The 10548-nt window shown below is 36.9% G+C and overlaps 1 long non-coding RNA gene across 1 annotated transcript; it reads right to left on the bottom strand.

Annotated features, from left to right (window-relative positions):
• Positions 1-379: 379 nt before the first annotated feature.
• Positions 380-1468, bottom strand: LOC106081336 (uncharacterized). The gene is made up of 2 exons (XR_001220342.2): positions 995-1468; positions 380-902 (listed from the first exon to the last, which is right to left on the bottom strand). It is a non-coding gene; the product is annotated as an uncharacterized LOC106081336 (long non-coding RNA).
• Positions 1469-10548: the final 9080 nt, after the last annotated feature.

The following is a 10548-nucleotide window of genomic DNA, read 5'->3' as shown; positions in this document are numbered from 1 at the left end:
ACATTGAGTTTTATACGATCCCTTGCCAATTACAGTCCAAATAGCACGAATTTGGATGTAGCTGCCATATACAATGAAAATGCAAATTTGCCCATGTACATTCCATTAAGGAACAGGAAACTTCTCACATATCAATGAATGCTATCCGATTCAAGTTTAAGCTCAATGATAAGGATCTACTTTCTATAGGCGTGTCCGAACGGCGTGCCGCAAAAGAGGTGTCTTTTGTGGAGAAGTTTTTGCTAATTTCATTCATGGCCTAATAAAAGTCCTATTTTGCTGTATCAAGATTGCACTTTTTCGTCCATTTGTGAATATAGAGCCTGTTGAAGTTTTCGAATTCACAAAACGAAATCTGTACTGAAGTACAATATAGAAATTTGATTAAAGTACGCATTTTAATAAAAATATGGCAAGGTTTACAAGCACAAAAAAATCTTTCGTTTTGCTTTATAATTGTACGGGATCAGAAACATATCCATGGAAACATAAATTGATTTTTGTTTAAATATCATATTGTCAATTACGCTCACATGGTTTAAGATTAGCTTTAAAATTTTTTTTCTTTTTTGTTTTTGTTTTCTGTTTGGCCTTCTTTAAATTAGAAATCACTTTTTGTTTATTTTTTGATGATTTGAATGATTAATTTCATTTAGTTAATAAGAATTATGGATACTGTCGTTTAAAATAGTATTATATCTAGTTTACCTTATTCTATTTAAAATTATCAAACATTTAAAAACAATTACAAGTGAAATCACCGCCACAATGTCCAGATGTGTGGCCCAAATTTTTGCAGAAAAGCATACAGTTCAAGTGGTTTCCAATTTCATCGCAGTACACCAATATAGGTTTGGTTCTGCCCTGTACCTTGGAGTTGTCATCGAATTCTGTTTGTAGTCCTGTTAATTTTGCAAAGAGATGGGAACGAGTTCAACTGAGGAATTCCCTTTTCTGGAATAGTCAATTCGTCATCCATGACAAAATCACTCACCTAGTATGGGCCCGGCTTGAGTTAAATGGACATGATGCGTCATTAGCAACTCGAACAGCACAATGAGCAGCATTAGACGTAACTTCATCGCAGCCTCAAGCAATTGCTAAATAAAGAGCGTTGCAGCAATGAATTGCTAATGATTTGATCGTTTTAGGCTAACACAGAAATGAGGGAGGAATTCTTGATATCTTGGAGCAAAATGTTCTTCCGATGGAGAATATCCAAAAACCAACAGTGTTGTGTTGACGCTTTGAGTAATCTTAAACAACTGAATGTTGTGCCATATGCACACGATCACATCAATGTCTATAGAAGAATTATTAACGTATTTTTTTTTAATTCTTGGCGCTTGCCTTCGTTTCATTTTTCATTTTCTGTGCGTCTGTGATCTGTCTTCAAAAAGTTGGAATTTCATGAGGGCTTCGACTGTTTTCTAAATATAAAACGGATAGAATGAACGAAATAGATGAAGCTTCTGATTGAATATTCGATTGATTGATAAGGACAGTAGACCCAGAAATAAATAAATAAATACATATGAACATTTGTTGCTAGACTCTGTGGAAATAGGGGAAAAAGACTTTTCGACGAGTGCATCATGATTGCGGAAATGTAATAGAAATGAACTTGAACTTGAACTTAGACAAGATGAGTTGTAGAATTATATTGCTTCGATTTACGCAAATATATACACTACTATGGGGTGAACGAGTGGCTGATTTAAATTGGAATATGTAATAATGTTTTGGCACCGTAATGTGAGTACGCAAGATTTGTTCTACACATTCCAATCGAAAATTTTGTAATAATGAAGGCGAGGTTGTGTTATTACAAACATTTTCCTGTAAATAACTTAACACAAATAAATATAGTACATATTTGTGTTAAAATTTTCCGCAGGTATTCCGAGGGTATGTTGCTTTTCTTTTCTTCATAGACCGATGAATAAACGTCTTACACTTGGTTGCCTTCCAAAATAATAAAGCTGGAGGATGGCTTTGATGTTTGAAATAAAACTGTTGGTTATATTCATTGTGATTAAAGGTTCATTGGGATGAGAGATTGACGTTAATTGTGTTTTTTATTCACTAGTAGAAACAAAGTTCCAAGTTCGACATTAACATTCAACACTTTAACAAAGTTACAACATAAAATAGAAAGCACGACTTACTTGTTTTTTGGCATCACGTAGAGAACAGGACAATTACACAGGAAAAATTAAAAACATTGTTCAATTATGAAATTTTCGTCGGTATCCACGACGAAGAACAGAGTCTCATATAGGAAATGCAATTTTTCCCTCTTTCTTTTAGAAAATATAAATTAAAAAATAAATATTTTAAATCAATATATTGCAGGTTTTATGAGCAATTTAATACAACAAAATAAAATATTTTTTATAAATGCAAAAAATATCAATTATTTCCTTTTGTTAAATTGGTAAAAAATGTTATTTGGGAGAAGGAACAACTTTCAAATAAATGGTTTTATTGAGTAATTAACTACTTCAATTAGATTTTTGAGCCTGTCATAAATTCAAATTACAAAATTTGTAATCAATAGTACAAATTCGTTCGATTTGAACGAATTTTTTAAAATTTCGTCAATTAAAAAATTCGCTGAAATAGGACCTATAAACGAATTTGTATTATTGATTAACGATTTTGTAATTTGGATTTATGCCAAGCTCAAAAACCAATTAAAGCAGTCCAATCAATAAAACCACTTATTTAAAAGATGTCCCTTCTCCCAAATAACATTTTTACCAATTTAATAAAAGGAAATAATTGATATTTTTTGCATTACTAAAAGATATTTTATTTTATTGGATTACATTGCTGATAAAACATGTAATATATTGATTATTATTTTTTAATTTATATTTTCTAAAAGAAAGACGAAAAATTGCATTACTTATATGAGCCTCTGTTCATTTTCGTGGATAGTGTCTGTAAAAAGTATATTGAAAAAAAACCAAATTCATATTAAAGTGAATCGTAATAAATACCAACTTTAGCATTTTGCGAATAACGAACCACGAAATCTAGATCCGCTTGAAGGAATACTGGATTTGTTATTTTCGGTCACCAGTGTCGTTTTTCAAGCCAGTATAGTCTCTATAGGGATAATAATACATTAAAATAAAACAAGTAAAAGCGTGCTAAGTTCGGCCGGGCCGAATCTTATATACACTCCACCATGGATAGCATTTGTAGAGTTCTATTCCCGGTGTCTCTTTTAAGGCAAACAAAGGAAAGTAAAGAATAAAAGAAAAAAATTGCTATGCTATTCGAGCTATATCAAGTTATCGTCCGATTCGGACCATAATGGAATGAATGTTGGAACATTTCGAATAAGGATTTCGCCCTTTAGTGGCTCAAAAAGTAAAATAGAGAGATCGTTTTATAGGGGAGCTGTATTAGGTTATAGACCGATTCCATATTTGACACGTATGTTGAAGGGTTATAGAAGTCAAGATTTAAGATCGGTTTATATGGCAGCTATATCATGTAATGAACCGATTGGAACCATAGTTGGTACAGTTGTTGGAAGTCATGACAAAACACTCCGTGCAAAATTTCAGCCAAATCAGATAGGAATTGCGCCCTCTAAAAGCTTAAGGAGTCAAGACCCCAGATCGGTTTATCTGACAGCTATATCATGTTATGAATCGATTTAAACCATATTTGTCACAGTTTTTAGAAGTTATAACAACACACCTCATGCAAAATTTCACCCAAATCGGATAAGAATTGTGTTCTCTAGTGGCTCAAGAAGTCAAGATTCAAGATCGGTTTATATGGCAGCTATATCAGGTTATGGACCGATTGGAACCATACATAACACATTTGTTGGAAGTCATGACGAAACACGTCGTGCAAAATTTCAGCCAAATCGGATAGGAATAGCGCCCTCTAGAGGTTGAAGAAATCAAGACCCCAGATAGGTTTATATGACATCTATATCAGGTTATGGACTGATTTAAACCATACTTAGCACAGTTGTTGCAATTCATAAAGAAACACCTCATGCAAAATTTCGGCCAAATCGGATAAAAATTGCGCCCTGTAGTGGCTCAAGAAGTCAAGATCCAAGATCGGTTTATATGGCAGCTATATCAAAACATGGACCGATATGGTCCATTTACAATCCCAACCGACCTACACCTATACGAAATATTTGTGCAAAATTTCAAGGGGCTAGCTTTACTCCTTCGAAGGTTAGCGTGCCTTAGACAGACAGACGGACGGACGGACATGGCTAGATCGACATAAAATGTCATGACGATCAAGAATATATATACTTTATGGAGTTTGAGACGAATATTTCGGAGTTACACACAGAATGACGAAATTAGCATACCCCCATCCTATGGTGGAGGGTATAATAATAGTTATAAATAATACGTCGACTTTCTTCCATGTCCTCAATTTCGTTTGGAATGTATCTATTTCATTTGTTCACATCCTAATTTTTTCTGCTTTCAGCATAGCATTTTTATATTGCCTTTACTTAACAATTATTATTTAATAAATTATTTTATATTATTATAAGATAAATAAAAATCACTTTTTCTATTTTTCTTGATATTTGTCTACACACAGTCACTATCATATACAGACACAAAATGGTAGAAACTAGACATATATTTGGCTCATTCGCACTTTTTCGCATTACATATGTGTGAAAGAGAGCGCAATAGAACGCAGAATAGTTATAGTTTTTATTATTGAATAACAATTTAATATAAAAAAATAAAACCTACGTCTAAATCTTGTCAGACTTTAATTTTGTATACTTACTGATATATTGAATAGAACAGCAACATGTTTTTACATGTGTACAATTCTGGCTACCGCAGTTTTAATGGCAAATATCGGCTAAAAATAGATATGGGTGGTAAATATATATCTAAGCACTCCGGTAGCTGAGTTGGAGGCGTGCTCGGATTGCCAGAGCGGAGGTCATAGGTTCGATTCATAGCAAAGGCCTTGGTCTGTTGCTACTGTGGTATCACAATGGACTTAAAATTGTCTAAGTGAATCTGTAAAGGACTGCCACTCTTACCTAACCTACATATAAATCTGGACCGATTCTGAAGAAAACCCTCGTGTAAAATTTGTTAAAGATCGGACCAAAATTGTGGCTTATACAGCTTTAAAAGGGCATATCGGATGAAAGATATATATGAAGCAATATCTAAATCTGAACCGACTTTTTTTTAAATCAATAGCGTTCGTCCTTGGGCTGAAACAGACTTGTGCAAAATTTTATGAAAATCGGACAACAAGTGCGACCTATACCTTGATTACAAGGATAGATGGACAGACAAAGACATACGTACATCGCTAAATCAATCAGGAAGTGATTCTAAGCCGATCGGTAACTTATCGATGGGTCCAGCTCTTATCCTTCTTAGCGTTTCAAACAAATGCACAACATTATAATAACCTGTAACATTTTTGATTATTAATGACATTTGCTCCATCATTTGGCAAAAGCTGGGTTACCGCCTCTACAGGCTTCACTCACTGGGGATTGACTATAAACAGCTCCAGAGTCAAAAGAGCTTGAGGAGTAGACGAGCCCATAATAGAATTAGCTGCCAACCCTTTTAAACACGAACAAGTAACAAAAAAACGTGCCAAGTTCGGCGAGTCAAATCGTGTATATCCTCCGCCATGGATCGCAATTGTCAAGTTTCTTGTCCGGTATTTCTTAATACGCGCAAAGTTCGCCCGGGCCAAGTCTTGGGAACCGACCAACAACCATGGGTTCTTCTAAAGTTTACACTATCGCTGTGTTTTATTTAGTACGGGATACACAAGCCGTGAAGGGCAAAAATACAACCCAAAAAAAGTTTCCAATGCAAGTCTGTTTGTTTGCTATGAAGTGGTAACGACATTTGCCAACCTGTGAAAACAATACAGGGAAAAGAGTGCAAATATTTGTAAAATTTATAACTAAAATTTGCAAAACATGTTTGGGGAAGCAGTCAAATAAAATTTATTAAGAGTTGTGCACCCAATTGTATAAATAATTGGTTTTAATTTTATTTTACAATCACAATAGGGGTATTTCTGCAAGTGATTACACTTATTTGTGAAAAACATACGATGGCAATCTTGACAACAAATGTTCTACATAAGCCTACACTGGTAATTTATCTAGAACTTCGTTGTCTCGGATAGATGTCATTTTCATAAAAAATTGTATTGCACTGCACTATATAGTACTAAAATAAAACACAACTAATATAAACCTAGTTGATGGGCATAGTAATTCCAAAACAGGGAAATATTTAAGCTGACCAATAATTGCATGAAAAAATTTTTACTATAAATCCTATCCATCAAAAATGGACCTTTAGTTTGATTCCACGATATATGGGTTGACTCCAACTCTATTTTTGAACAGCGGTTCCATGTGTTTCTCGGGTGTCCCCTCCTTCCATATCCTTGCTGGTTTTAGGGTGTTTTTTTTATAAAAATTGGCCAACAATTATTTTCTTGAAATCATATATCTGTAGATATCATATAACCAATTAGAGACAAATTAAAGTTAGCGCAAAATTTGTTGCAATACTTAACAAAAATAAAAAATCGTCATCAAAATACTGAAGCCAATTCGGCGAAATTTTTAATAAAATCATTGAATACCCCAATATTACTTTAAAACTTACACATCCGCATAGAAAGATCTAACCGGCTTTTATAAATCGTGTTTTGGCAAGCAATCCAAAGTTAGCACTTGTTTTATGCCGAATTGTCACCGCCGATGGGTCCATTCCTGGACCCAATTTTGCGTAAAATTTGGGAATGTTTTCATTCATTTCAAAGTTGCAGAAGGATTTTGGATCACATTGAGGTGAGGTTTTCACTTAATTTAGAAATCATGTCGGATTCGCAACTGGCCGTGCTATTCTAAACTTAATGTACAATAGAAATGGTTTGAGAAATATCTCAATGGAGACCTTCCAATCCTGAACCTCATCAATCAGATTTTCACAGCATATTGTCACATCTAAAACCCTCCCTAATCTCATTAACAAATATTAAATGTTATGAGATTGCTAGTATTCAAAAATTCTGCCAGGACTTGGGCCACTTATTAATGTCGATATATACTACCCCACGAAATGTCGTGAGAGTTGGCATCGCAACTTTCTTGTACCTCATTTCTTGTTTGTTTTGCCTTTCTCACCTGTTGTTGCTGCTTCGACGTGGCTGGTGATGTCGGAGAGTCATAAGTCAGATATAGTGATACGTACCAGGTATGCTTCGACGACTTAGCACTGTTGCATCTGCTGTTGAAAACTCTGGGGAAAAATTAACCTTTACTTTTATGACAAATGATGCAGTCTGATGACCGATTGCCAATTATACCTAGTAGTTTACATGGTCCAGTCCAGAACTTTTTACGGGGACGGATATGGCTCCTGAATTACCATAAATCATTATGGGTCTTAAATTAGATTTAAGTGGCAGTCTGCCATCAGACTCACTTAGACTTATAAAAAACTTTTCAAACAAGGTGTTAATGGCTTTTTTTGATAATAATTTTTGACACAGAAATTCGATTTTCTTTTGTATCTCGGCAAGTGATTGGTAAACAAGGCATGGTTAGGTAAGGTTTAAGTGGCAGTTTGCCATCAGACTCACTTAGACGTTTTCGTCCACAGGAACAAAAGAAGGAAGATGCCTTATAGTTGCTACCGTTGAACCATCCAGATCGCTTTAAAAAGCCCAATAACTTCCGAATTTTCACATCCGCTAAATCAGACAGGTTCTCAAAGAAATGAGAACCTAAAGTGGAACTCCTTCTAACTGCTAGTGTGGGACACACACACAGAAGGTGTTCTATAGTCTCTTCTTGTTCAATGTTCTCACAGCTTCTGCAAAAGTCGTTGCTGGCAACCTTTAGTCTGTCAGCATGTTTTCCGATTAGACAGTAACCTGTCATGACAGACACAAGACTGAGACGTCTGTTATAGACAATGAAAGCAAAGCAGTAGACCTCTTCAAGTCTAGATAAATCACATAGTTTTGGAATGCTCACAGCCCCCACTTTGTGACCATCTATCATTCTTCTTGTACTTCGGCCCTGGTCCTGAAAACTTAGCTTACATGTTGCTAGAGGCATACCCACAGATTCCAGTATCCCTGGGTAGCTCCTAGTCTCGCAAGCTCATCCGCTTTATAATTCCCTGGGATATCTCTGTAGCCCGGCAACCAGATGAGTGAGGTGATTTTTGAACTGGTCAGCCATCTCGTTGAGAGATCTGCGACAGTCGAGGGCGGTTTTTATGTTCAGCAATACGTTCTCCAACTATCTAATGGTTGCCTGGCAGTCTGAGAAGATTTGTATGCCAATCGTCGTTATGAAATTATATCTTAGCCATTCCACCACTGTCATAATTGTAAGGATCTTCGCTTGATACACACTGCAGTGGTCGGCTAACCTCTTCGATATGACCAGTTCTAGATCTAAAGAGTACACCCCAAAACCCACCTGGTCGTCTATTGTAGTTTGGAACCATCCGTATAGAAGTCTATGTAACCTCTGCTATAAGGGATATACAGTATAATTTTTATACAGTAATTTTTATCGAAAAACGGCTCAGGTAGGGTGTAATCTACACTGGCGGGAACATTGGATATTGTATCAAGGATAACATAGTGTCCGTAGCCGTCACATGACCAATGAGAAAGCTCCCTTAACCTCACGGCAGTGATCGCTGCAATTTGGGTAGCCACAATGTCCAGAGGCATTATATGTAGCATTAAATTCATTGCATCAGATGGTGTCGTCCTCAGTGCGGCTGTAATGCACAAACAAGCCATCATTTGGATCCGGTTAAGTATTGAGCAGTAGGTGGACTTTTGAAGCGCCGACCACCAGATCACAACATCCTATAGCATTACTGGTCTGATAACTGCAGCATATAACCAGTGCATGACGCGAGGTCTAAACCCCCCAATTGCCAATGGCTCTCTTGAAGATGTATAAGGCAAGAGTTGCCTTTCTTGCCCTTTCCAAAATGTAGACTTTGAAGTTCAATTTCCTGTCCACCAAAACACCCAGGTATTTTGTCCTTTCTATAAATGGAACATTCTCCGCTTCCAAGTAGACACATGCCACTGTAGGTAACTTGTATCTCCTGCTGAAAAGAACTACTTTTGTCTTGCACATATTTACGCCAAGACCACTTTGCTGTTGCACGTAGAGCTTCCTGAAATATATCTCTTAGAGTGCTGGAAAACGTTCCCCTAACAGCAATGCCACGTCATCAGCATACGTGAGCACTTTTACGCCTTTTTCTTCCAGAGACAATAATATATTGTTAATGGCTATATTCCAAAGTAGAGGAGACAGTACACCTCCTTGAGGAATACCTCTGTTGACCCATCTTTTTAGATCCACAGATTTCAAGTCTGCCGTAATGCATCTTTTAGTAAGTAAGTTATTAATAAGCTTCCTTACGGTAGAGTTGATGGCAAGAAACTCCAACTCCTTTATGATTGACGTCGGTTTATCATTATTGGAAGCACTTTCAATGTCACGAAATGCTAACATTGTATATTCCTTGACAGCGAGAGAACCCTCTATGTAGCCGAATAGGTCGTGAAGGGCTGTTTCAGTGGATTTGCCTTTGCTATATGCATGCTGCTGCCGCGACAGGCGATCTCCAGGGATCTTTGCCCTAAAATATGTTTCTATCAACCTCTCAAAAGTCTTCAGCATAAAGGATGACAGACTAATAGGACGAAAATCGTTCGCCTTCGTGTGTTAGGGTTTTCCTGCTTTCGGAATGAAAATTACCTTCGTGTCCCTCCATCACCTGTGTGATATGACATTCTGATACAAGCAGAGTATATGAGTATGGATGCCTAAGCCAGGGATCCAGTCTATCAGACACAGCTTGTAATTCAACCGGTGACACATCATCAGGGGCTGGCGACTTAAAGGAGTTGAAACTTCTTATCACCGAAAGGATTTTCGGCTCAGACACAATTTCCCTAATGGCCTCCGACGAATGCATATCAGTGACAACCTCTTCTGGCGCCACGTTGTCTGTTGGAGATTTTCCCGGGAAATGTGTATCAACGAGTAGTTCTAGTGTTACCTCACTATACATTCTCTGACTTGTGAATATTCCCCATCGTAATAGGTCTCGAGGACAGAAGAGTTTCTGCAGTCCTTCCTTAGACCAACCAGCTCTGGGGTCCACCATGACGGTCGCTGTTTGCCCCTTGGCTTGGCACTAGGACATGCTGACATAAGCGAGTCATTCAGGGCCTTCGTGATCCGCTTGACCACTATGTCTATATCCTCCGTAGTTTCCACTTCCTTTTCTAGTCTATAAGGGATAGTGGTGCAGAATTTGTTGCGAAATTTATCCCAATTATCTCGTCTCCTGATTCCCCAACACCACCGCTTCTATAGACTTTTAGTTTAAACTTGTTGAATCCGTAGGGTACAACCCCTTCAGACTTGTTGAGGTCTGCGAGACAGTAGGAGTTTAGTACGAATACTAAATGTCTCGGGTC

The sequence above is a fragment of the Stomoxys calcitrans genome, chromosome 5, assembly GCF_963082655.1.
Source record: "Stomoxys calcitrans chromosome 5, idStoCalc2.1, whole genome shotgun sequence".
Lineage (NCBI taxonomy): Eukaryota > Metazoa > Arthropoda > Insecta > Diptera > Muscidae > Stomoxys > Stomoxys calcitrans.
The sequence above is the reverse complement of the archived record's forward strand: the minus strand, read 5'-3'. Positions and strand labels throughout refer to the sequence as shown.